The sequence below is a fragment of the Somniosus microcephalus genome, chromosome 4 (genome assembly GCF_052327205.1).
Source record: "Somniosus microcephalus isolate GS21.2 chromosome 4, FLI_Smic_1.0, whole genome shotgun sequence".
NCBI lineage: Eukaryota > Metazoa > Chordata > Chondrichthyes > Squaliformes > Somniosidae > Somniosus > Somniosus microcephalus.
Genome location: NC_140990.1, coordinates 262,353,524 through 262,378,678, shown reverse-complemented (window position 1 = coordinate 262,378,678; position 25,155 = coordinate 262,353,524).

The window sequence follows — 25,155 nt, the reverse complement described above, 5'->3', positions numbered from 1 at the left end:
GTAGCACATTAAGGGAGGAGGTCTGAGGTACAGTTAGGGCCAGCTTCACCTAGGGTTCCAAATGAATTGCTGCAAAGCAAACAGCAACAATCAGATGTGATTTTTTCAACAACTGAAAAATGTTTATTTTTAACAACAATTTGGACAGCTTCTTCTCTAAGATAGCACTCTTTTCTCTGAGTCAGAAGGTTGTGGGTTTAATCTCCACTCCAGAGACTTGAGCACATAATCTAGGCTGACACTCCAATGCAGTACTGAGGAAGTGTTGCACTGTTGGAGGTGCTCTTTTTCAGAGGAGACGTTCCACTGAGGTTCTTCTGCCTTCTCGGGTGGACGTAAAAGATCTGTACATTACAGCAATGACTACACTTCAAAAGTACTTCATTGACTTTGGGATGTCATGAGGTCGTAAATATTGCAATACAAATGTAAGTTCTTTCTTATATATCTCCCTCGCTGCCAGTTTGCACATATGGAAGAACTCCATTGTTTCCAACTAGGGACCCATTGCCTGAAGTTTCTTGCACCTGGAACCAATTTACTAACAGGCCCTCCCATCCTGGAGGCAGGGGAGATAAGTTACTCTGCTGGTAGACATCCAGCTTTGCACTGTATGCAAATTTTGTTTCAGAACAATCCAATACAACAAGGGAGGCACTGCTCCAGCCTTAACAGGGCACAAAGTTCATTTGCAAAAAAAAAAATATTATTCATAAATAATTTAAAATAATATTGGCCTGGAGTATGCTCCTTGGGCACAATGTGGAAGTTAGCCCTGAAAATGCACCCAATATTGGCACCATCTTGCCAATGTCAAGTCACAGCCAAGTATCCTCCCAATCTCAATAGAATATGCCCAACTTAAAATGGGCGTAAATCACCAGATATCATTGTAAACAATCAAAGCCCAAGGAAAGCGCCAAACTCACACCATATATTTGTTTTTTAAGTATGAAAATGTAAGTTTTAGCTCATTTAGCCATCATTTGTGCACATCAAGCATGTTTAGGAATCTGGAATCAGGGAAGCTTTTCAATTTTTAATGTGAATTATACTGATACCATCAAAATCAATTCAAAGAAACACAAAATACAGAGCAGCTTGCAGTAAGGATAATTTTTTTTTTAATTCAAGAAAATTGCAATTAAACACAAGAAAAATTACTTTCTTTCCTACTGCACCTGAAAATCTGGTCACAATGTTGACAGACCCCCAGAACAAGCACAATTGGAGGATACTCACATTTGAGAGATGGGATGTGGCCAGTTTTGTGGGCGGAGATTCATTCGGACAAAGGGTTTGATGGATGGACGCAAAAGATCGCGGAGACTTGGGCGTATAGTAGCTGCACGCGATTCTCACTTACGCCGAAAATTCCACGATCTTTTAAGCCACGTAATTGGTTTGTGCCCAGATTACACGTCTCTCTGGGCGCAAATGTGTAGGAAGCTCCAGGTTTATAAATTATAAATTATTTGAAATTTAACATGAGGTTTATGATATAATGTATTTTGTAATATTATTTTTCCATTATAAATTATTACAGAAATAAATCAATGGCTTTTTCATATATTCCACACCGCTAACATTTAATGAAAATCTTGTCAGTACAATTACATCACTGCATTGCTGTAAACAGTCATTTTTGAAAAATGTACATGTAGATTTTGATGGATGTGATAAATTATTTATATCTGTAAAATGGTATAATCCAAGCCACCTGCTACGGAGTATGTTAATTAAGGCAAGACCCAACTATAAAATGGGGAACATATGACCGATGATTCCAGAAACTGTTTAAATGGCAATCATCACGTTGCACTAGGAAATTGGGGCTGATCTATTATGTTTCCATGGAATCTAAAAAAAATTACTTTCGTGATGAGGAAAAAACTCATAGGGCAAAGAAAGGTTGGATCCATTCCTTCAGTTCCAAAGATCATAGTAAACATTAGTGGTAATTAAAAAAAAAAGTTCTGTATGCCTCAATGCCTCAGCATAAAGACTACACTGCTTCAGATTCCATTCCTAATCTGCACTGAGTTACATAATCTGAACTACTGAAATCAGCTTAATTAGCTGGTCTTGGTGACAATAAGGCCACTACATTTGGCCTCAGTGACCCTGAGCTCGGGAAATGAAAACTTAGACAGGACTGTGCTCGGTTGTGATGCCTCCACAGTTTAAAAGTCAACTAAAACTCATCATCTAAATGAGCACATGTAGAATGATATAAAATAATAGCTGGCACACATGGTACAGTACCACAACAGAAGTCAGTGCTTCCAAGAGAAGGGGGAGAAAATTGTAGAAAAATCTGTGCTGTAAACTAATTAACATCTAAATGAAATTGTTTTTACCTTACAACTGTTAACCTTGAAAGACATTTGAAATAATCCACAAATCTTGCATAGAGTAACTTTTTTAAAATGAAGATGTGCTACTAAATAGAAATATATAGCTGATTGTAATACACAAGGTACTCTGGCAATATTCTCAAATTTGTCTAAAGCTGTATCTTCATTTTCCCTATTTAGATAACAATTAACTCTGTCAAGCTTTGGAAATAATCAGAATCAGTCACAGTGCAATATTCCCTCAAGATGACCTGTATGGAAGTCTGAATAGCACCTTCCCTTTGCAGAGAGTACACAGTCTGTTGATTTCACACAAGCAAGTGCAGCACACCAACCAGAAAGACGACTGCTGAGGCTACTGTGCCATTTGATATTGCACAACATTTTGCAGTGTACTCTGATCCCTATGCATGTAATCATTCCATAAGTTCATCAAGTCTCTGATGTTCAAGCTGTGGGATTCTGACAGGAGAAGTGAAGAGCTGGGACCTATACATTCTGATGATAGATTTCTCTATGCTGCAGTAACCTCGTGGAGGATCGTTCCTGTATCAGAGATGGGCTCCTGCCATCCACCAGTACAAAAAATGACATAGGAATTACAATATGGAAACAGACCATTTGGCCCAACCAGTCCATGCTGACATTTATTCTCCACATGAGCAGTAATGCTAATCCAATGTGCCTGCTCTGTTCCCATAATCCTTTAATCCCCACTTCCTTCAACCACCTATCTAACTTATTCTTAAACATTACATGGTCTCTGCTTCAATCACTAACTCAGTTGGTGCATTCCACATTCTCCCAAGTAAAAAAGTTTCTCCTGCTTTCTGTCCTAAACCACTTACATTTACTCTTATATCTACGTTCCCTTGTTCTAGATTCTGCAACTATTGGAAAAAGTGGGGGTAATTTTAACTTTGGGTGATCGTGTAAATTGGGCGCTATTGATTTGGCGGCCCATTATACACCCTGTGCGATTTTCCTTCCCATTGACTTCAGTGGAAGGGAAAATCAGACATGGTATATATTGGATGGGCGATTTGATTGCACTCATTTTACACCATCGCCCAAATTTAAATTTAATCCCAATCTGCTTTTATCTACACTGTCCCATCCCTTCATAATTTAAAACACCTCTATCAAATTACCCCGTAATCTCCTCTGTTCTAATGAAAAAAGGCCCAATTATTCAAGGTTTTGTTTGCACTTGTATTTCTTCATTCAGGGCAGCATACTAGTGAATCTGCACTGTACCCTTTCTATTGCCTCAACATCCTATAGTGTGGAGCCAAAACTGCACAGAGTAGTCCAACTGCGGTCTTACTAAGGTTTTATATAGATTCATCATTACACCTTGACTTTGATATTTTTTGGGGACTAAATTCGATAGCCCCCGAAAACCAGCGTGGGGATCGCAATTAACCCATGCTTATTCAATGTGATGCAGGCAGCACACCAACTTCATGCTGCTTGCTCATTTGCATGATTGTAGCATGCAGCCAGTGCTGTTCATTGGCTGCACACATAGATACATAGAAGATAGGAGCAGGAGTAGGCCATTCGGCCCTTCGAGCCTGCTCCGCCATTCAATGAGATCATGGCTGATCATCCAAATTCAGTACCCGGTCCCTGCCTTCTCCCCATATCCCTTGATCCCTTTAGCCTTAAGAAATATATCCAACTCTTTCTTGAATATACTTAATGAACTGGCCTCCACCGCCCTCTGTGGCAGAGAATTCCACAGGTTCACCACTCTCTGGGTGAAGAAATTCCTCCTCATTTCAGTCCTAAATGGCTTACCCCTTATCCTTAGACTATGACCCCTGGTTCTGGACTCCCCGGCCATCAGAAACATCCTTCCTGCATCTAGTCTGTCCAGGCCTGACAGAATTTTATAGGTTTCGATGGGATCCCCTCTCAATCATCTAAACTCCAGTGAGTATAAGCCCAATCAACCCAATCTCTCCTCATACGTTATTCCTGCCATCCCAGGTATCAGCCTGGTGAATCTTTGCTGCACTCCTTCCATGGCAAGAACGTCCTTCCTCAGGTAAGGCGACCAAAACTGCACACAATACTCAAGGTGTGGTCTCACCAAGGCCCTGTACAACTGTAGCAAGACATCCTTGTTCTTGTACTCGAACCCTCTTGCTACGAAGGCCAACTTACCATTTGCCTTCTTAACCGCCTGCTGCACCTGCATGCTTACCTTCAGCGACTGGTGTACAAGAACACCCAGGTCTCTTTGCACTTCCCCTTCTCCCAAACTATTACCATTCAAATAATAATCTGCCTTCCTGTTTTTGCCACCAAAGTGGATAACCTCACATTTATCCACATTATAGTGCATTTGCCATGTTTCTGCCCAATCACCCAACCTGTCCAAATCGTGCTAGAGTTTCACGACATCCTCCTCACAGCATACCCTCCCCCCCAGCTTTGTGTCGTCTGCAAATTTGGAGATGTTACATCCAATTCCCTCGTCCAGATCATTAATATATATTGTGAACAGCTGGGGTCCTAGGACCGATCCTTGCGGTACCCCACTAGTCACTGCCTGCCACTCGGAAAACGACCCGTTTATTCCAACTCTTTGCTTTCTGTCCGCCAACCAGTTCTCTATCCAAGTCAATACCTTGCCCCCAATCCCATGTGCCTTAATTTTGCACGCTAATCTCTTATGCGGGACATTATCGAAAGCCTTCTGAAAGTCCAAATACACCACATCCACTGGTTCTCCCTTATCTATTTTACCAGTTACATCCTCAAAAAATTCCAGTAGATTAGTCAAGCATGATTTACCTTTTGTAAATCCATATTGACTTTGTCCGATCCAGTCACTGCTTTCCAAGTGCTCTGCTATTACATCTTTTATAATGGACTCTAGCATTTTCCCCACTACCGATGTCAAGCTTACCGGTCTATAATTCCCCGCCCTTTCTCTACCACCTTTTTTGAATCGTGGGGTAACATTAGCTACCCGCCAATCCATGGGTACCGATCCAGAGTCTATCGAGTTCTGGAAGATGACCAGCAATGCATCTACTATTTCTAGGGCCACTTCCTTAAGTACCCTGGGATGTAGATTATCAGGCCCTGGGGATTTATCGGCCTTCAGTCCCATCAATTTTCCTAACACCATTTCCCTACAAATACTGATGTCTTTCAGTTCCACCCTTTCATCAGACCCTATGTTCCCCGGCATCTCTGGGAGGTTATTTGTGTCCTCCTTTGTGAAGACAGAACCAAAATATGTATTTAGTTGGTCTGCCATTTCTTTGTTCCCCATTATAAATTCCCCCGATTCTGACTGCAAGGGACCTACGCTTGACTTCACCAATCTTTTTCTCTTCACTTATCTATAAAAGCTTTTACAGTCAGTTTTTATGTTCTCTGCAAGCTTACTCTCATATTCTATTTTCCCTTTCTTAATTAATCCCTTTGTCCTCCTTTGTTGAATCCTAAACTGCTCCCAATCCTCAGGGTTATTGCTTTTTCTGGCCAATTTATATGCCCTCTCTTTGGACCTTATGCTATCCCTAATTTCCCTTGTTAGCCACGGTTGGGTCACCTTTTTTGTTTTATTTTTATGCCAAACTGGGATGAACAAATTCTGTAGTTCATCCATTCGGTCTTTGAATGTTTGCCATTGCCTATCCACCGTCAACCCTTTGAGTCAGCAGGGGGCCCAAAATCATGCAAGACTAGCACCACTTAAAGCGAACCTGCACTACTTAAAGCCAGCCTGCATCTCTTAAAGAGGAGGTGCATTGTGGCTAGAGCAGGTGGTGGAAGTCATTGTACAACAGGTTCTGACCTGGGAAACACTCAATATGGCACAACATTGGAGAGAGCAGGCTCCAAGTTTTTCCGACACTGCACTGAAGGACTTGGTGGAGGAGGTGGAAAGGAGCAGAGATGTGCTGTATCCACAGGGGGCCAGGAGGCCCTTTGGGAAAATGCTTAGAAGGCAGTGGGAGCAGATAGCTGTGGTGGTCAATGCCAGGAGTCAAGCCCAAAGGACCTGGATGCAGTGCCACAAAAAATTCAATGACCTCACACGAATGGTCAAGGTCAGTGAATGCATCTTCAAATACCATATCCCACCAACTGCACCACTAGCCTCAGCAACTGTGCAATGCAACACACCCCTTCACTCACCTACCAACAATCTCTATCAATCAGGACTCATTCCTAACATTCATAGCTTCACCTCACCCTCACTCATTTAGCAATGCTACAAGCCCCACACCCACATCCCACAGCTTGCACACACTGCCAGCTATTCAACCATAACAGCCACATCACCCAAACAGATTGTATGACACTCACGGACACACTTCCCTCTCTCTTGCAGGACATGGTGGTGGACAACCGGAAGCAGCAGGACCTAACTGGCAGAGCACAGACACGACTACATGACCTTACCCCAGTGGAGGAGACACTGCTCGCCATCATTGGAATGGCCATTGCTGAGACCATGGCCAGCAGCGGGGCTGAAACCATTGTAGATGACGGTATCCTCATACCTTATCCTCCTTCTCACATCACACTTCCTCCTCATCCCACAATCACTTCTGATTTAAAAGCTGCAGATTGTGTAAGCATGCACCACTTGTTTTATCCCCTCCCCTCACCACAACCCTTTGCGCAGAGCTTGGAGCCCATGGAAATGGTGGCCAACTCCATTAGCAAAATTGCGGACCCAACCATGATGCAAAGTCTGATGGCCAATGTCTCATCTTCCATTACAACACAAGCAGCAGCCATCCAAGGTCTGAGTAATGCAGTGGAAGCTCAGACTGCTGTCATGAAAGGTCAGCTTGCTGCCATCATGGCTCTGAATTCCAGTGTTCAATGGGGCTTTCTGGGTGTCACAACAGTCCATCAATCTGTCTTATTTGCTGAGGCACCACCCCAGAGGAGTGGCAGTGGCTCCATGGAGCACAAACCTGCTGTCCTCTGTCAGGATGACAGCATTCATCCTCCCACCTCTGCCACTCCACCAGTGCCCTTGCTGCTGCCCATCAGCCAGCCAGCCCAGACTGCTGCCACCCATGTCGAGATGGTGCAGTCCGCAGCCGGGCCTTCTAGGCCCAGAGCTGCTCGAGGTCATCCTCCAAGGCCATCTGCAGTGTCCTCCACTAGCAGCCGTCCATTAGCTATGCTGCAGCCACTGGGGTACCACTGCGTAGGAGTAGTAGGACAAAGGCAAAGGCACACGGAAGACAGGTACTAAGGGAATGCACAAGGGTGATTAGTTTATGTTTGTATGCAATATGGCATGATTTCATTCATAAATTTGGTTTGCAATGTTTATTTTATGTTTATTTTTGCATTGTGGCCAAGGGGATGCTGTGATGGTCAGTGACAGAGGGAAGGTAAGGTGTGGGACTGTTGGTGGATGGGGAATTGGGGTTGCGTTTACTGGTATTGTACTCGGATGAATTCTTCATGGACAACCTGGCCAGAAAGGGGCCGTCTAGGTTGCCTCCTCGCTTCCTCCTTCTCCTCCTCATGCCCCTGCTCCTTAGCTAGTCATTATATAGCTGGTGGCAAGGGACATGCCTTCATGATGGCGAGGTTGTGCAGCATGCAGCAGGCAACCATGTATCTTGACACCCGCCCTGTCGAGTACTGCAGGGCTCCTCCAGACCAGTCCAGGCAGCGGAAGCATTGGGGGCGATCTTGCCAGTCCTGGGGAGGCGGGTATGGAGATGGGACTGCCGGGAAAATGGCAGAATTTGGGGGCGGGTGCCCAACCTTGCCATCTTCCCAGGAGGCGGGTAGCCGTCCAGCTCCGGGTCCCATCTCCTTGGAGACATGGAGGCAGGAAGGGATTAAAGCCTATTAACTGCCTGTTAACAGGTAGTTAACAGGCAGAAAATAGGATTATCCCCTTTTTGCCCTCACAAGTGCGGGCTTCCCGAAGGCTCTGAAACCCGCCAGCTCAGCTCAGCGAGTAGTGGGTCTGCGGGGGTCGGGTGGGGGGGGGTGCAAAAGTGTGGTGTGAAGCTAAGTGATGGGTGCAAATGTGGAGAGGTGAGTATCTGAGGTAAGTGCAAAGTGTCATTAAAAGTGTACTTACCTTTGTTTCTTCCAGCAGGCTTCAGTCGATGTGTATTCAAAGAGTCTCGCACCTCCGCGTTGGAGATGACAGATGGCCGTTGCATTCTCAGATGCAACAACCATCTCATTCCTGCAAAAGAAAGATGTTTGATGAGGTCTTGAATTCAAGACCTCATCAAACTACAGAGAATGTCAATGCTTCACAGACTTGTCAAATGATGACAATTCATCTGTCCAAAATTTTTGACAGATGAAACATCATACGTTGATGTTCTCTGCAACCGGCTTTCCCTTAATTGGCCTGCTAAGCCCGCTGGGTGGGCTTAACAAGGTCAATCAAGGGAAAATAGCGTGGGTTGGCCAGAAGTTATTGGAGGCGGGACTGAAACCCGACAAGTGGAAGTCCCGCCTCCAAAAGCTCCCCATTGGCAAAATCACCCCCATTGTTTCAGCACTATCACATTTCATGTGGCAGCATGGCTTTCACTGTATGCGTGCTGCCCATGTGGGCGTGGGTTGCGCACCGGAATCATGAGCCATGTCATAAACGGATAGCCCTTGTCGCCCAGTAGCCACCCTTTACTTTGGCGTGGTGGCTCAAATGCAGGTGGCACAGCGGACTGCCGCAGAATGAAGGCATCATGATTGCTGCCAGGATACCTGAATGATTCGCTGCCAATGGTCGCACACCAGCTGGACGTTGAGCGAGTGGAATCCCTTTCAGTTGCACTACATGTCAGAGTTGACATGCGGTGCCCACAAAGCGACATGTATGCAGCCAATGGCACCCCGCACTATGGGGAAGCCTGAAATCCTAGCGAAGTCGCGTCTCGCTCCGCCTGTTGGTCTCTGAATGTAGTCACCTCTCTTTGAATAGAGAGGCTCAGTGAACTCCCGTATGCAACAGCAAACTGCGAGATGTTGCAAATATCTCCAGCTCCGGCCTAGAAGTAGCCCAACGCATAAAAGTTCATCGCCACGGTCACCTTCACAGCCACTGGCAATGTGATCCTTGGCCTGCTCTGAGGTTGCAGTTGTGGCTGCAGCAGGTGGCAGATTTCAGTGATGTCCTTACTGAAGGGCAGGCATCTCACACATTGTTCCTCACTGAGGTTCAGGTGGGTGAATTGCTCCCTGAACACCCTGGGCGGATAGGCCTTCTGCTGAGAGCCCTTCTCCCCAAACTTGCGGGGAACAGCAGCTAGGGTCAAAAGAGGCCCAGTAAAGTAAGTTTTTAAAATGTTATTTTAGATTCCTTGTGGGCCAGGAGGAGTATGAGTGCTAGTCTTCCTATAAATGTTAGTTAAGTTATAATTAAGTTGGTATTCTTATCTACCTAAATTTCAAATAAAATACTCTTATTCTTCTTGCTCCTCTGCTCTGAATTCCCACTCTAGCCAAATTCTTGTTATGGAGGTACCTCTTTCACTCTGTTCCCACTTCACTCCATTCCCTGTTCAGTCTGTGGTGTGCTTTTCACTTGAAAAGTTAAGGGTCCCATCACTGTATGAAATTAAATGCTGATCTTGGATGTGATCACCTTTTCCAGCCATTTAAGCTTGATCCCGGGGAGCAGACATCACTTCCTCCTCTATGATGATGGTGTGACGTCGCTTCGTCTTTCTCCATGATCCATTTGTGTTGATCTTGACCTTGTGGATGTGGAAGAATAACCTATTGTGATACAAGGAAAATATCTTGTTTAATTCATATTAGACAGACTATAAATTTCAAACATTGATCATGACTGTGTTGAACTTATGAAAGAATAAGTCATTTTGGGTCAACAAACTATTGATCTCTTCAAAGAATGTTGAAGGATTTTTTTCTTATTATTAACAATTATTGGGATGTGGGAGTCGCTGGCAAGGTTGGCATATCCATCTCTAGTTGCACTGAGAAAGTGGTAGCGAACTTTCTTCTTGAAAGCAGTTTTGACACAATTGAGAGGCTTGCTATGCCACTTCAGAGGGTAGTTAAGAGTCAGTCATGTTGGTGTGGGATTGGAGTCACATAGAGGCTCGACTAGGTAAGGATGGCAGATTTCCTTTCCAAAATGGCATTAGTGAGCCAGTTGGGTTTTTACAACAATCTGACAGCTTCATGGTCACTTTTACTGATATCAGTTTTTTAGTTCTAGATACGTTTTTTTAAGCTCAATTCAAATTCTCAAATTGCTATGGTAGGACTTGAACTCATGTTCTGTGTCTAGGCCTCTGGATTACTCGTCCAGTAACATAACCAAGTAACCTGCAGATTTACTGTTGCAATACACCCTCTATCATCTGAGACTGTTATATATCTATCAGTAGATCACAATTTTGTAAATAATGTGAAATATTCCACCAAGCAGAATCAGTGCAACTAATGTAGTGCTGGTACCTTTTGCAGAAAGTAGAATATTATGGTCACCTTTTTCAGCTCATGTTAAGTACGTTTATCTTCTCATGGGCAAATTATTGGTATCTGGTTTGGAAGTCATTTTTGCAAGATTCTGAAATGTACGTTGTTGCAATTTGCTGAACTGTTTCACCAGAACCGGCGTCATATATAGAGTTCCTTGGTTTCTCCTTAATGTCTTGCCATTTACCTTTGTTTGCTGCTAGCTCAGAGTAGAAAAGAAACATTATTTGCATGAGTCGGGCAAGGTATTTCCAGTAGTTGAGGTAACTTTGAATAAATAAATGTAGAACTTTCTGATTGTTGTCTTTACTTTCTGCCAACAAAATTTTTGAGGTGGTTTTATTGGAGAAGTAAGTGGAAAATGCTAGTGGATTATTTTTCCTCTGAAAGTGATTCAAATCCATCCTCAGTGCCTCTCTACCCAACAACTAGAAAATACCCCCCGCTCCCCCAGGTATTTAAATGAATGACAAATGTCTAAATAGATGGCTGCAATACTAAACATTAAACTTAGTGAATTGCCATGAACATTGTGTGGAGTAAATTCTGGCCCCCTGTGGCTGCCAATTTCATTATTGAATGATTTCATAGATGAAATTTCCATGATTTTCTGGTTGAACAGAACTGTGTACTTGCAAAAAAAAAATCAATGTATTTTAAAAATAATGCTGCACACTATGAACACAAAGGGCTAGATTTTCTACTTGCTGAGTGCTGCAGGCTTTTAGTGGTAGTTATACAGAAAATCTACAAAGTTATTGCTAGTGTAATGTTATAAACCTTATAAATGGAATACTCTCCACTTGCCTGGATGAGTGCAGCTCCAACAATACTCAAGAAGCTCGACACCATCCAGGACAAAGCAGCCCGCTTGATTGGCACCCCATCCACCACCTTAAACATTCACTCCCTCCACCACCGGCATACCGTGGCTGCAGTGTGTACCATCTACAAGATGCACTGCAGCAACTCGCCAAGGCTTCTTCGGCAGCACCTCCCAAACCTGCGACCTCTTCCACCTAGAAGGACAAGGGCAGCAGGTGCATGGGAACACCACCACCTCCAAGTTCCCCTCCAAGTCACACACCATCCTGACTAAGAAGTATATCGTTGATCCTTCATCATCGCTGGGTCAAAATCCTGGAACTCCCAACCTAACAGCACTGTGGGAGTACCATTACCACATGGACTGCAGCGGTTCAAGAAGGCGGCTCAGCAACACCTTCTCAAGGGCAACTAGGGATGGGCAATAAATGCTGGCCTTGCCAGTGACACCCAGATCCCATAAATGAATAAAAAAATAAAAAATAAAAATAGACCTTGATATGGTGGCAGAGTTAGCCATCCAACCGTATGAAAATTTAAATAGAGCTAATAATTGGGTTAAAACTAAGTCCCACACCCTTATCAATGAGCCCAATATTAGCAAGAGAAGAACAGTGCAAACCACATTTTAGAGAAAGGTGCAGTGAATTGATTTAGTTCAAAGAAAACATACTCTAACACCTCATGCACCTTAGTCAGAAATAATCAATGTGATTAATGCTGTACCAAAAATAAGAGATTCCCACAATTTCAGAAAATGTCTCAATGATGTGAAATGATTTGTAAAAGATCACAAAGATCTTGGCAGAGAACAAGTGGAACAGTTCTTTTCCATGGTGCAATGGGAGGGAAATCGGAAGTGTTCTATTCATTTTGTAGAATCTGGTAAGTCTGCATTTGTAGCCATACATACATATAACTTAAAAATGTTTTATGTCTGGTGCATTTTAGTAGCGCATGGGAAAGTGCCCAGTGTACTTGTTGGGTGTGAAGCATGCTAATTGGTTGGTTATTAGTAATATGGACAACTCGAACTAATCAAAACCATAATCTCGCAAAAGCATATTTTACCTTCAATTATTAAACCTCCATTCACTAAAATGCAATTGATAATTAACCAGTAACCATAACATCCCCAGTTTATAACCTTTCCTCTGCATGGGCATTCTTTCTCCCAAGCACCTCGTCATTGGACAATGCTCGATCCTGGAGCTACATCTGTTTTTAACCTGGGCCTTCCCATGATGGGTTTTTTCAGCAAGGTAAACTGGCTGTACCACCAGGATAAGAGAATTGAGAGTCCTGTGTTTATGAATTTCTCGTTCAGCTTAACTTTAAGATTAAAGGCCTTGCAGATTTTTTAAGCTGCTAAGGTAAGAAAATTCTCCAGAACCAGAATATATAGGAAGGAAGATATATCACCCGTCCAACAGAAAGAGAAATGCAAGCAGAAACATGCAAAACCAAAATCCTGCAGATGCAGGAAAAGACACAAACGGAAATCCTGTCAGAGAGAAGAGCAGATCTTCTTCAAAGTGGGCATTCCTATGTTCAAATCCCTCCATGGACTCACACATCTCCATAACCACCTCCAGCCCTACAACCCGCCATGTGCTTTGCGTTCTTCCAATTCTGGCCTCTTGTGCATCCTGATTTTCCTCGTCCCACAATAGGTGGCTGTGCCTTCAGCTGTCTAGGCCCTAAGCTCATGAATTCCCTTGCTAAATCTCTCCGCCTCTTCACCTCTCTCTCCTCCTTTAAGATGCTCCTTTTGGTCACTTATATATATTGGCATGGATAGGAGATTGGCTAACTAACAGAAAACAGAGAGTCGGTATAAATGGGTCATTTTCCAGTTGGCAATCTGTAGTTAGTGGGGAGCCACAGGGATCAGTGCTGGGGCCGCAACTATTTGCAATCTATATTAATGACTTGGACGAAGGGACCAAGTGTACTGTAGCCACATTTGCTGATGATACAAAGATAGGTGGGTTAGCAAGTTGTGAGGAGAACACAAAGAATCTGCAAAGGGATATAGATAGGTTAAGTGAGTGGGCAAAAATTTGACAGATGGAGTATAATGTGGGAAAATGTGAGGTTATCCACTTTGGAAGGAAGAATGAAAAAGCAAATTATTATTTAAATGGAGTGAGACTACAAAACATATTTTCCGTTTTGGATACTGCTGGGGGAGATGGTTTCTCAGGGGAATGCAGCAAGAGCCAAGTCCGTGGCACTACGAGTGGCTCAGCTGCACAGGAGGGGAGGAAAAAGAGTGGGAGAGCAATAGTGATAGGGGATTCTATCGTAAGAGGAACAGATAGATGTTTCTGTGGCCGCAGACGTGACTCCAGGATGGTATGTTGCCTCCCTGGTGCCAGGGTCAAGGATGTTACTGAATGGCTGCAGGACATTCTGAAGGGGGAGGGTGAACAGCCAGAGGTCGTGGTCCATATCGGTACAGGTAGACTACCTTTTATCCGAACTTCCGAAAACCGAAACCCTCTAAAAACCGAAGGTTTTTTCGTTCAGCGTAAGTCGTGCGCACGACATGACCAGAGTGGCGCACGACCCCGACCCCCGCCGACGACCCCCCGCGGACCCCCCCGCGGACCCCCCCGACCCCCCCCCGCGGGCCCCCGCGGACCCCGACTCCCGCCGACCCCCCCGCGGACCCCCGCCGACCCCCCCGCCGACCCCCCCGCAGACCCCGACCCCCCCCGCCGACCCCGACCCCCGACCCCCCCGCCGACCCCCGCCGACCCCCCCGCCGACCCCGACCCCCCCGCCGACCCCGACCCCCGCCGACCCCCACCGCCGACCCCCGCCGACCCCCCCACCGACCCCCCCGCCGACCCCCCCGCGGACCCCCCCGAAACACGGCTGGTCCCGAGGTTTTCGGATAAAGGATAGTCTACCTGTACCAACGACATAGGTAGAAAGAGGGACGAGGTCTTGCAAGCAGAATATAGGGAGCTAGGAAATAAATTAAAAAGCAGGACCTCAAAGGTAGTAATCTCAAGATTACTCCCAGTGCCACATGCTAGCGAGAGCAGAAATAGGAGAATAGACCAGATGAATGCGTGGCTGGAGAGATGGTTTAGGAGGGATTCCTGAGGCATTGGGACCGATTCTGGGGAAGGTGAGACCTGTACAAGCTGGACGGGTTACACCTCGGCAGAAATGGAACCAACATCCTCGCAGGGGGGTTTGCTAGTGCTGTTCGGAAGGATTTAAACTAGTTTGTCAGGGGGCTGGAAACTTAAGTGTGGGCCCAGAATGGAGAGAAACAAAGCTGGAAGTGCAAGTTAGAAAATTAGTCGACAAAACTAGTAGGGAGCAGAAACAAAGGGTTAAAGTGCAGAAAAATATTAAACAGGCAAAGTTGAAGGCACTTTATCTAAATGCACGTAGCATTCGTAACAAGGTGGATGAATTAATGGCACTCAGAAGTAAATGGGTATGATGTAATTGCCATTACAGAGACATGGTTGCAGGGTAACCAAAGCTGGGAACTGAATGTTTCAGGGTACTCAACATTTAGGAAGGACAGACAAAAAGGAAAAGGAGATGGCGTAGCGCTGTTAGTAAGGGATGAGATCGGTACGGTAGAGATTAACGATCTTGGCTTGGCAGATCATGATGCAGAACTGGAATCAGTTTGGGCGCAACTAAGAAACAGCAAAGGGTGGAAAACATTGGTGGGAGTTGTGTATAGGCCACCAAACAGTAATGGTAATGTAGGGCACAGTATCAATCAAGAGATTAGAAGTGCATGTAACAAGGGCAATACGGTAATCGTGGGGGACTTTAATCTACATATTGACTGGGCAAATCAACTTATCACTAATGGTGTGGAGGACGAATTCTTGGAATGCATGCGAGATGGTTTCCTGGATCAGTATGTGGAGGAACCAACCAGGGAACAGGCTATTCTGGATCTGGTACTGTGTAATGAGAAAGGGCTAATCAATAATCTTGTGGTAAAGGGACCTTTAGGGACAAGTGACCATAATATGATTGAATTTTACATTAAGTTTGAGAGTGATATAGTCCAATCTGAAACTAAGGTCTTCAATCTCAACAGAGGAAACTACAAGGGTATGAGGCCATGGTAGATTGGGAGACTACACGAAAAGGTATGAAGGTGGACATACAATGGCTAACATTCAAGGAAATAATGCATAATTTGCAACAAACATATATTCCTCTAGGGCATAAAAACCCAAAAGGAAAAGTGATCCAACCATGGCTAACAAAAGAAATTAAAGCTAGTATTAAGTCAAAGGAGGAAGCTTATAAAGTTGACAGAAAAAGCGGTCAGCCTGAGGATAGGGATCTTTTTAGAAATCAGCAAATGGAATACTCTCCACTTGCCTGGAAATTGATAAAGAAAGGGAGTCAAGTGTAGGTCCCTTGCAGTCAGAATCAGGGGAATTTATAATGGGGAACAAAGAAATGGCTGACCAATTAAATACATACTTTGGTTCTGTCTTCACAAAGGAGGACACAAATAACCTCCCAGAGATGCCGGGAAACATAGGGTCTAATGAGAGGGAGGAACTGAATGAAATCAGTATTTGTAGGGAAATGGTGTTAAGGAAATTGATGGGATTAAAGGCCCAAAGGTCCCCAGGGCCTGATAATCTACATCCTAGGGTACTTAAGGAAGTGGCCCTAGAAATAGTAGATGAATTGCTGGTCATCTTCCAAAAATCTATAGATTCTGGAACAGTTCCCATGGATTGGAGTGTAGCTAATGTTACCCCACTATTGAAAAAAGGTGGTAGAGAGAAAACAGGGAATTATAGACCGGTAAGCCTGACCTTGGTAGTGGGGAAAATGCTAGAGCCCATTATAAAAGATGTAATAGCAGAGCACTTGGAAAACAATGACAGGATCGGACAAAGTCAACATGGATTTACAAAAGGTAAATCGTGCTTGACTAATCTACTGGAATTTTTTGAGGATGTAACTGGTAGAATAGATAAGGGAGAACCAGTGGATGTGGTGTATTTGGACTTTCAGAATGCTTTCGATAAGGTCCCGCATAAGAGAGTAGTGTGTAAAGTTAAAGCACATGGGATTGGGGGCAAGGTACTGAATTGGATAGAGAACTGGCTGGCAGACAGGAAGCAAAGAGTTGGAATAAATGGGTCTTTTTCCGAGTGGCAGGCAGTGACTAGTGGGGTACCGCAGTGATCGGTGCTAGGACCCCAGCTATTCACAATATATATTGATGATCTAGACGAGGAAACTAGATGTAATATCTCCAAGTTTGCAGACGATACAAAGCTGGGTGGGCGTGTGTGCTGTGAGGAGGATGCCGAGAAACTCCAGTATGATTTGGACAGGTTGGGTGGTTGGGCAGATGTATGGCAGATGCAGTATAATGTGGATAAATGCAAGGTTATCCACTTTGGTGGCAAAAACAGGAAGGCAGATTATTATTTGAACGCCAATAGATTGGGAGAAGGGGAAGTGCAACGAGACCTGGGTGTCCTTGTGCACCGGTCACTGAAGGTAAGCATGCAGGTGCAGCAGGCGGTTAAGAAGGCAAATGGTATGTTGGCCTTCGTAGTGAGAGGATTCGAGTACAGGAACAAGGCTGTCTTGCTGCAGTTGTACAGGGCCTTGGTAAGACCACATCTTGAGTATTGTGTGCAGTTTTGGTCGCCTTATCTGAGGAAGGATATTCTTGCCATGGAGGGAGTGCAGCAAAGATTCACCAGACTGATACCTGGGATTGCAGGAGTGACGTATGAGGAGAGATTGGGTCGATTGGGCTTACAGTTGCTGGAGTTTAGAAGAATGAGAGGGGATCTCATTGAAACTTATAAAATTCTAACAGGACTCGACAGACTAGATGCAGGAAGGATGTTCCCGATGGCGGGTGAGTCCAGAACCAGGGGTCACAGTCTAAAGATAAGGGGTAAGCCATTTAGGACAGAGATGAGGAGGAATTTCTTCACCCAGAGAGTGGTGAACCTGTGGAATTCTTTACCACAGAAGGCAGTTGAGGCCAATTCATTAAATATATTCAAGAAGGAGTTAGATATATTTCTTAAGGCTAAAGGGATCAAGGGATATGGGGAGAAGGCAGGGACAGGGTACTGAGTTTGGATGATCAGCCATGATCTCATTGAATGGCGGAGCAGGCTCGAGGGGCCGAATGGCCTACTCCTGCTCCTATCTTCTATGTTTCTATGTTTCTATGAAAATGGAATATGAATACTAGCGAAAAATATAAAAACGGATTGTAAAAGCTTCTATAGGTATGTTAAAAGGAAAGGACTGGCAAAGGTAAATGTAGGTGCTTTACATTCAGAGACAGGAGAATTCATAATGGGGAATGAGGAAATGGCAAAGAAATTAAATAAATACTTTGTTTCTGTCTTCACGGAGGAAGATACAAAAAACCTCCCAGAAATACAAGAAAACCAAGGGTGTGACGAGAATGAGGAACTTAAAGAAATTATTATTAGTAAACAAACAGTAGTAGCAAAATTAATGGGACTAAAAGTCGACAAATCCCAAGGACCAGATGACCTACATCCTAGGGTTTTGAAAGAGGTGGCCATTGGAATAGTGGACGCATTGGTTGTCATCTTCCAAAATTCTATAGATTCTGGAACGGTTCCTGCAGATTGGAGGATAGCAAATGTAACCCCGCTATTTAAGAAAGGAGGGAGAGAGAAAACAGGGTACTACAGACCTGTTAGCCTCACATCAGTAGTTGGGAAAATGCTGGAATCTATTATAAAGGTTGCAATAACTGGGCTCTTAGAAACTAATAATAAGATTGGGCAGAGTCAACATGGATTTATGAAAGGGAAATCCTGTTTGACAAACCTTTTGGAGTTCCATGAGGATGTAACTAGTGGAGTAGACAATGGGGAACCGGTAGATGTTGTGTATCTGGATTTTCAGAAGGCCTTGGATAAGGTCCCACACAAAAGGTTGGTGAACAAAATTAGGGCACATGGAATTTGGGGTAATATACTAGCATGGATTGAGAATTGGTTAACAGACAGAAAACAAAGAGTAGGGATAAACGGGTCTTTTTCAGGATGGCAGGCTGTGACTAGTGGGGTACCGCAAGGATTGGTGCTTGGGCCCCAGCTATTCACAATCTATATCAATGATTTGGATGAGGGGACTAAATGTAACGTTTCCAAATTTGCTGATGACACAAAGCTAGGCGGCAGTGTCAGTTGTGAAGAGGATGTGAAGAGGCTTCAAGGGGATCTTGACGGGCTCAGTGAGTGGGCGATAACATGGCAGATGGAATATAATGTTGAAAAATGTGAAGTTATCCACTTTGGTAGAAAAAAAAGAAAGGCAGAGTATTTTCTAAATGGTGAAAGATTGGGGAATGCAGATGCTCAAAGGGACCTGGGTGTCCTTGTACATGAGTCACTGAAAGTGAATGTGCAGGTGCAGCAAGCCATTAGGAAGGCAAATGGTATGCTGGCCTTCATTACAAGAGGATTTGAGTACAGGAGTAAAGAAGTCTTACTCCAATTATATAGGGCCTTGGTGAGACCACACCTGGAGTACTGTGTACAATTTTGGTCTCCTTACCTAAGGAAGGATATACTTGCCTTAGAGGGAGTGCAACAAAGGTTCACGAGACTGATTCCTGGGATGGCGGGACTGTCGTATGAGAAGAGATTGAATAGACTAGGCCTGTATTCACTTCAATTCAGAAGACTGAGAGGGGATCTCATTGAAGCATGCAAAATTATTACAGGGCTTGATAGGATGGATGCTGGGAGAATGTTTCCCTTAGCTGGGGAGTCTAGAACCGGGGGCCACAGCCTTAGGATAAAGGGTAGGCCATTCAGGATGAGAAGAGATGAGAAGAAATTTCTTCACACAGAGGGTGGTGAATCTTTGGAATTCTCTACCCCGGAGGGCTGTGGAGGCTCAGTCATTGGGTATGTTCAAAACAGAAGTCGATAGATTTCTGAATAGTAAATGCATCAAGAGATATGGTGATAGGGCCGGTGAATGGAGTTGAGGTAGAAGATCAGCCATGATCCCATTGAATGGCGGTGCAGGCTAGAGGGGCCGAATGGCCTACTCCTGCTCCTATTTCTTAAGTTTCTTATGTAAAATGCTGCAGTACAAAGGGATCTGGAGGTACTAGTACATGAAACACAAAAAGTTAGCATGCAGGTACAGCAAGTAATTAGGAAGGCTACTGGAACATTGGCCTTTATTGCAAGGGGTATGGAGTATAAAAGTAGGGAAGTTTTGATGCAACTTTACAGGGCGTTGGTGAGACCACACCTGGAGTACTGCGTACAGTTTTGATCTCCATATTTAAGGAAGGATATACTTACATTGGAGGCAGTGCAGAGAAGGTTCACTAGGTTGATTCCTGGGTTGAAGGGGTTGACGTATGACAAAAGGTTGAGCAGGTTAGGCCTATACTCATTGGGGTTTAGAAGAATGAGAGGTGATCTTATTGAAACATATAAGATTCTGAGGGGGATTGACAGGGTGGATGCTGAGAGAATGTTTCCCCTAGTGGGGGGTATCTAGAACTAGGGGGCACAGTTTCAGAATAAGGGGTCGCCCATTTAAGATGGAGATGAGGAGGAATTTCTTCTCTCAGAGGGTCGTGAATCTTTGGAATTCTCCACCCCATAGAGCTGTGGAGGCGGAGTCATTGAATACATTCAAGGCGGAGATTGACAGACATTTGAACTACAAGGGAGTCAAGGGGTACGGGGAGAGAGCGGGAAAGTGGTGTTGAGGCCAAGATTGGATCAGCTACGATCTTAATGAATGGCGGAGCAGGCTTGAGGGGCCGATTAGCCTACTCCTGCTCCTATTTCTTATGTTCTTTTGTTACCTAATTTCTCCTTATGTGGCTTGGTGTCAATTTTGTTTGATAACGCTACTGTGAAGCACCTTGGGATGCTTTATTATGTTAAAGACGCTATATAAATGCAAGTTATTGTTGAATCGGTATCAGTCTGTGGAGCATCAAAGCAGCCAAGAAAATTGTCTGTCTCCACCGGAGGAAAAACAGCTCCAAACGCTAAATGTCAACACTCTCAGAAGCAGCAAAATAATCAATAACCCCCTTCCTGCTGAGACAATAAACACTCTCTGCCCCCCAACTGACTCCACTGAGGTACAAATGGTCAGCGTCACCCTCCCCACTGCTGAGACAAGAAACATCTTCCAGTACCCCGTCCCCTGCTAAGATCAAAAACGCTCATGGTAACAATCATGCACCACCCCATTACACCCTCGTTCATTGAAGAAACTCGCACCAACCTACCAACCAGCTGAGGTAGCATTGGCACGGCAGACCTCTTGCTGCGGAGGCAAATCACCCACCAGAATCTCTTCCCGCCCTGCCGTCACCCCACCCCTGGATGAATAAAAATAAAATGCTACCAGCACTACCTCCTGTTTATTGACAACTTTGCACTCTGCCCCTCTCCTTGGCTGAGGCTATGTTTATCCCCATCTCGTCCTCTTCCCTTCTCCCTTTCCTCCTTTTCCATTTCCCCCTCCCCTCTATCTTCCCTCTCCTTTCTCATTCACCTCTCCCCCTACCCTTCATCTCCCACTCTTCCACTCTCCTCCTCTAATATGAACATATAAAAATGAACAACAATAAAATACCAGCTGGTCCTTCGAGCTTGTACCACACAACTCATGGTTCCTTAATAATCATGATTCACAACAACCCCCACCAATCAGCACTCATGTAATCTCCTGGAAGGAAAAAAGATTAAAAAAACGAAGGCCAGTTTAAGGAGAAAAAAATCTGCAAAATTCCTCACAGACTCCCTTAGGTGATCAAAACTAGTCCAGCAAACCACACTGACCATGATTTATATTACTGAGTATTCCATCGACCTTTTGTATGCCATGATCTCTGCCCCAGCCAGGAATTGGTCTATCTCTCTTTTGAAGGTATGTGACAAATCCGCAATCACTGCACAAACTGGCAACTTGTTCCATTGACCTATTACCCTCTGGGAAAACTAGAACCTTCTGACATCTAACCTAGTTCTGCCCTTGCAAAACTTATATCCATAACCCCTGATGTTCTCTAACCTATCTAATTGAAATAATTTGTCCATACGAACACAGTCAAGTCACTTCATTACCTTAAACATCTCTATTCGATTCCCTCAGATGCGTCTCTAAAGTAGATAAACCCGGCTTTATAAGCCTATATGGGTAACTGAGGTACGAATTTCGATGGAAATGAAGCTTGGTTTCTACAATGGGAGGCTAATCTTCAATGCCAGTTTTATGCCTGGGCAGCAAGTTGAAAATCTATGAAGCATTAAATGTTGCTATAAACAGCATATAGTCCCAGGACAGGATAGTTGACATACAGCAAAGCATCATTTCTGAGCCATCCAGTTGGACAGCACTATGCAACAGGTGTATATGAACTTTGCAAGGTGGTTGACAGAGGAATAAAAACAGAAAATGCTGTAAATACTCAGCAGGTCAGGCAGCATCTGTGGAGAGAGAAAAACAGAGTTGGGGTGAAAAATTTGGTTGCTTTGCGCCTCCCGTTGGGCGCAAAGTAACTAGCGCCCGGGAACGGCGCTGTTTGCGCCGCTCATGAAATTGACCAGAGTTTTTGCGGCAGCGCTAAACTCTATCGCCACAATCTCCTGCACCCGCAGATCGTGATGTCAGTTGAGCGTGCAATGCCCCGGTGGCGCACCGGATCGGATATTGAGTGGTGCCCCCTTCCTTTCCGCCTGCCGCAAGCAACGACAGGGAGAGTGGAATGTTTTGCAGTTGGTAAGGGGCTGGGGGGGGCGGGGTGCTATTTAAAGGCGCCCTCTTCCTGCCTTTTTTTGTGGGAGACATTTTTGCACCACTCATTCTGAGAGAGAGAGAGATTCTGAGAGAGAGAGAGAGAGACTTCTGCAGTGAGTCAATGCTGTGTGAAGTAGTTTTGGTTACTGAGCATCACTTTGCAGGTTCTTTTGGATTTGACCTTCATTGCTTCAATTATCAAGAGATTATGGGGTCTGCTCTGATTTGGGGCATCGTCCTGCACCTGCAGAATTGGAGGCATCAGAGACGCAGAGAGAGTGGCAATCATGGCCAGAGGGAGGAGGGCCAACAGGCCTCTGTACAGGAGACCTTACCCTCCCAGGATATTCCAGGAACAATTCTCCTACATTAATTTGTCTGAGGAACAGTGTTTGCGCAGGCTGTGCTTCAGCAAGGAGGTGGTCACTGAGCTCTGCCATCTGCTGCAGCCAGATCTGCAGCCTCAACTGAGGACCAGGATGTCTCTGTCGGTGGCAGTGAAGGTCACAGTAGCTCTGAATTTTTATGCTACCAGCTCCTTTCAAGCAGCTACTGGGGACATCACCAATATCTCCCAATTCGCAGTCCATTGCTGTATCCGGAAGGTCACAAATGCCCTCTATAAAAGGAGACGCCAGTACATCTCTTTCCCGATGACCTGGGCCAAGCAGCATGAATGCGCATTGGGCTTTGTGAGGATAGCGGGCTTCCCCAGGTGCAGGGCACCATTGACTGCACGCATGTGACATTGCATGAGAATGCAAAGGTTTTCCAAAACCTCCTTAAATGTCCAGTTGATGTGTGTCCATAGACAGCTGATACTCGCTGTCAATGCCCGCTATCCTGGCAGCAGCCACGATGCTTTCATCCTGTGCCAGACTGGTGTGCCAGAGCTTTTCCAGGCAGCACATCAGCCAAGTGGTTGGCTCCTCAGGGACAAGGGTTATCCACCCTGCACCTGGCTGATGACACCGCTCCGTAAACCCAACACCCCTGCTGAGCTGCAGTACAATGAGAGCCATCTCACCACCAGGAACATCACTGAGCAGACGATCGGCGTCCTCAAGCGAGTGTTCTGCTGTCTCGACCACTCAAGAGGAGCCCTGCAGTACTCTCCTGAGCGAGTCTCCCTCTTCATAGTTGTTTGCTGCATTCTTCATAACCTGGCAATCCTCAGGACCCAGCCAATGCCACCAGGCATTGGAGCACCACCGGAGGAGGAGGAGGAGGAAGAGGAGGAGGAAGAGGAGGAGGATGATCAGCAGCAGCACCAAGGCGGGAGGGAGGCCCACAATGTTGAAACTGCTAGGGCCGTCCGTCAACGGCTGATATCAAGCTGATTCTAGGCCCCTACTCAGAACATGGCTTCTGGCATGGAGAACAACATGATGGAAAGCAACCTCTATAGCCGGCCAAGGCAGCAATGATTCCAAAGGCCAAACATGTACATTTTGAAAACAACAGCTTTTTTATTTTACAAACTCTGTGTGTGTCATTTATTCATGACAAACGAATAGAAACAAACACAACAAATCATAAATTAACATAACTGGTTCTCACGAACTGGAGATAATGGCGAAAACAGTAAACAAAAGTTATCAGAGGAACCTCGCCCTTTAATAAAGGCATTCCCAACATTTCTGGAGACCTCCTACTTTTTGCCCTTCGAGGGTGATCTTCATCCCCTGCGCACTTCCCTCCTTCCTACCCCACTGCTCCTCCGTAATGCGGTCCCAGTGGCTGCAGCAAAGTTGCTGGAAGGCTGTTGAATGTCAGATCCTGAGACTACAGATGCCCTTGAAGGATGCCCTCGACCAGCTCTAGGCCTGGAGGGCCCATCTGCAGACTGCTCCAACTCTGCATGGGTGGCAGCAGTCTGGGCTACAGGCGGTGGCAAGTGCAATGGGGAAGTACCAGTGGTGGGAGCAGGAAAGCTGTCATCCTGAGAGAGGACAGCACCACCCTGCTCGACCGACACACTGGCACTCTCACGGGGCAGCACTTCAGCATCCGGAGCAATCTGCTGGAGCACAGATTGCTGGTCTGCTCCAGCACCGTGAGAGCCCCAGGGCAATATGGCCGAACCAGCGATGATGGCAGCAGTCAGTGCTTGCGTGGCCTCAATCTGAGTCTGCATGAGAGCAGTCTGAGATTGGATCACAGCAGCCAGTGACTGAATTGCAGCACTAAGCCTTTGCATTGCATCAGCCTGTGCTGCAGCCGAGTGCTCCACATTCCTTGCCAGTCCATCAATGCAATCAGGCACCCTTCCCACTGCACCCATGAGCTGAGTGTTCATGTCCACCGCCTGGGTGTTCATTTCAGTGATCAGCCGCTCCTCCTCTGCGTCCAGTGCAGTAGGACTCGCTGGCATACTCTCCCTCCGGGGAGAAGGCCCCCGAGCTTCCCTACACCCATCGTGTTGCTGCATCCTGCTGGGTCCCGGAGCTTCACCCTCATCAGACCCTTCCCCCCTGCTCCCCTCCAGGGAAGACGTGGTCCCAGTGTGGGCATGGGCTCCCTCGGGAGATGCAGGCGGCGAGGCTCCAGCTTCCTCTTCCTCCTCGCCTTCAGCTTCACTCCCACTGGCTGCTTGAAGGCTCGTCTCCTCAGCTGGTGAATCACCACCTGAAAGCAGGGGGGTACAAGAGTGGCTTTAGCGTCAGGACAGGGAGCAAGGACTGGA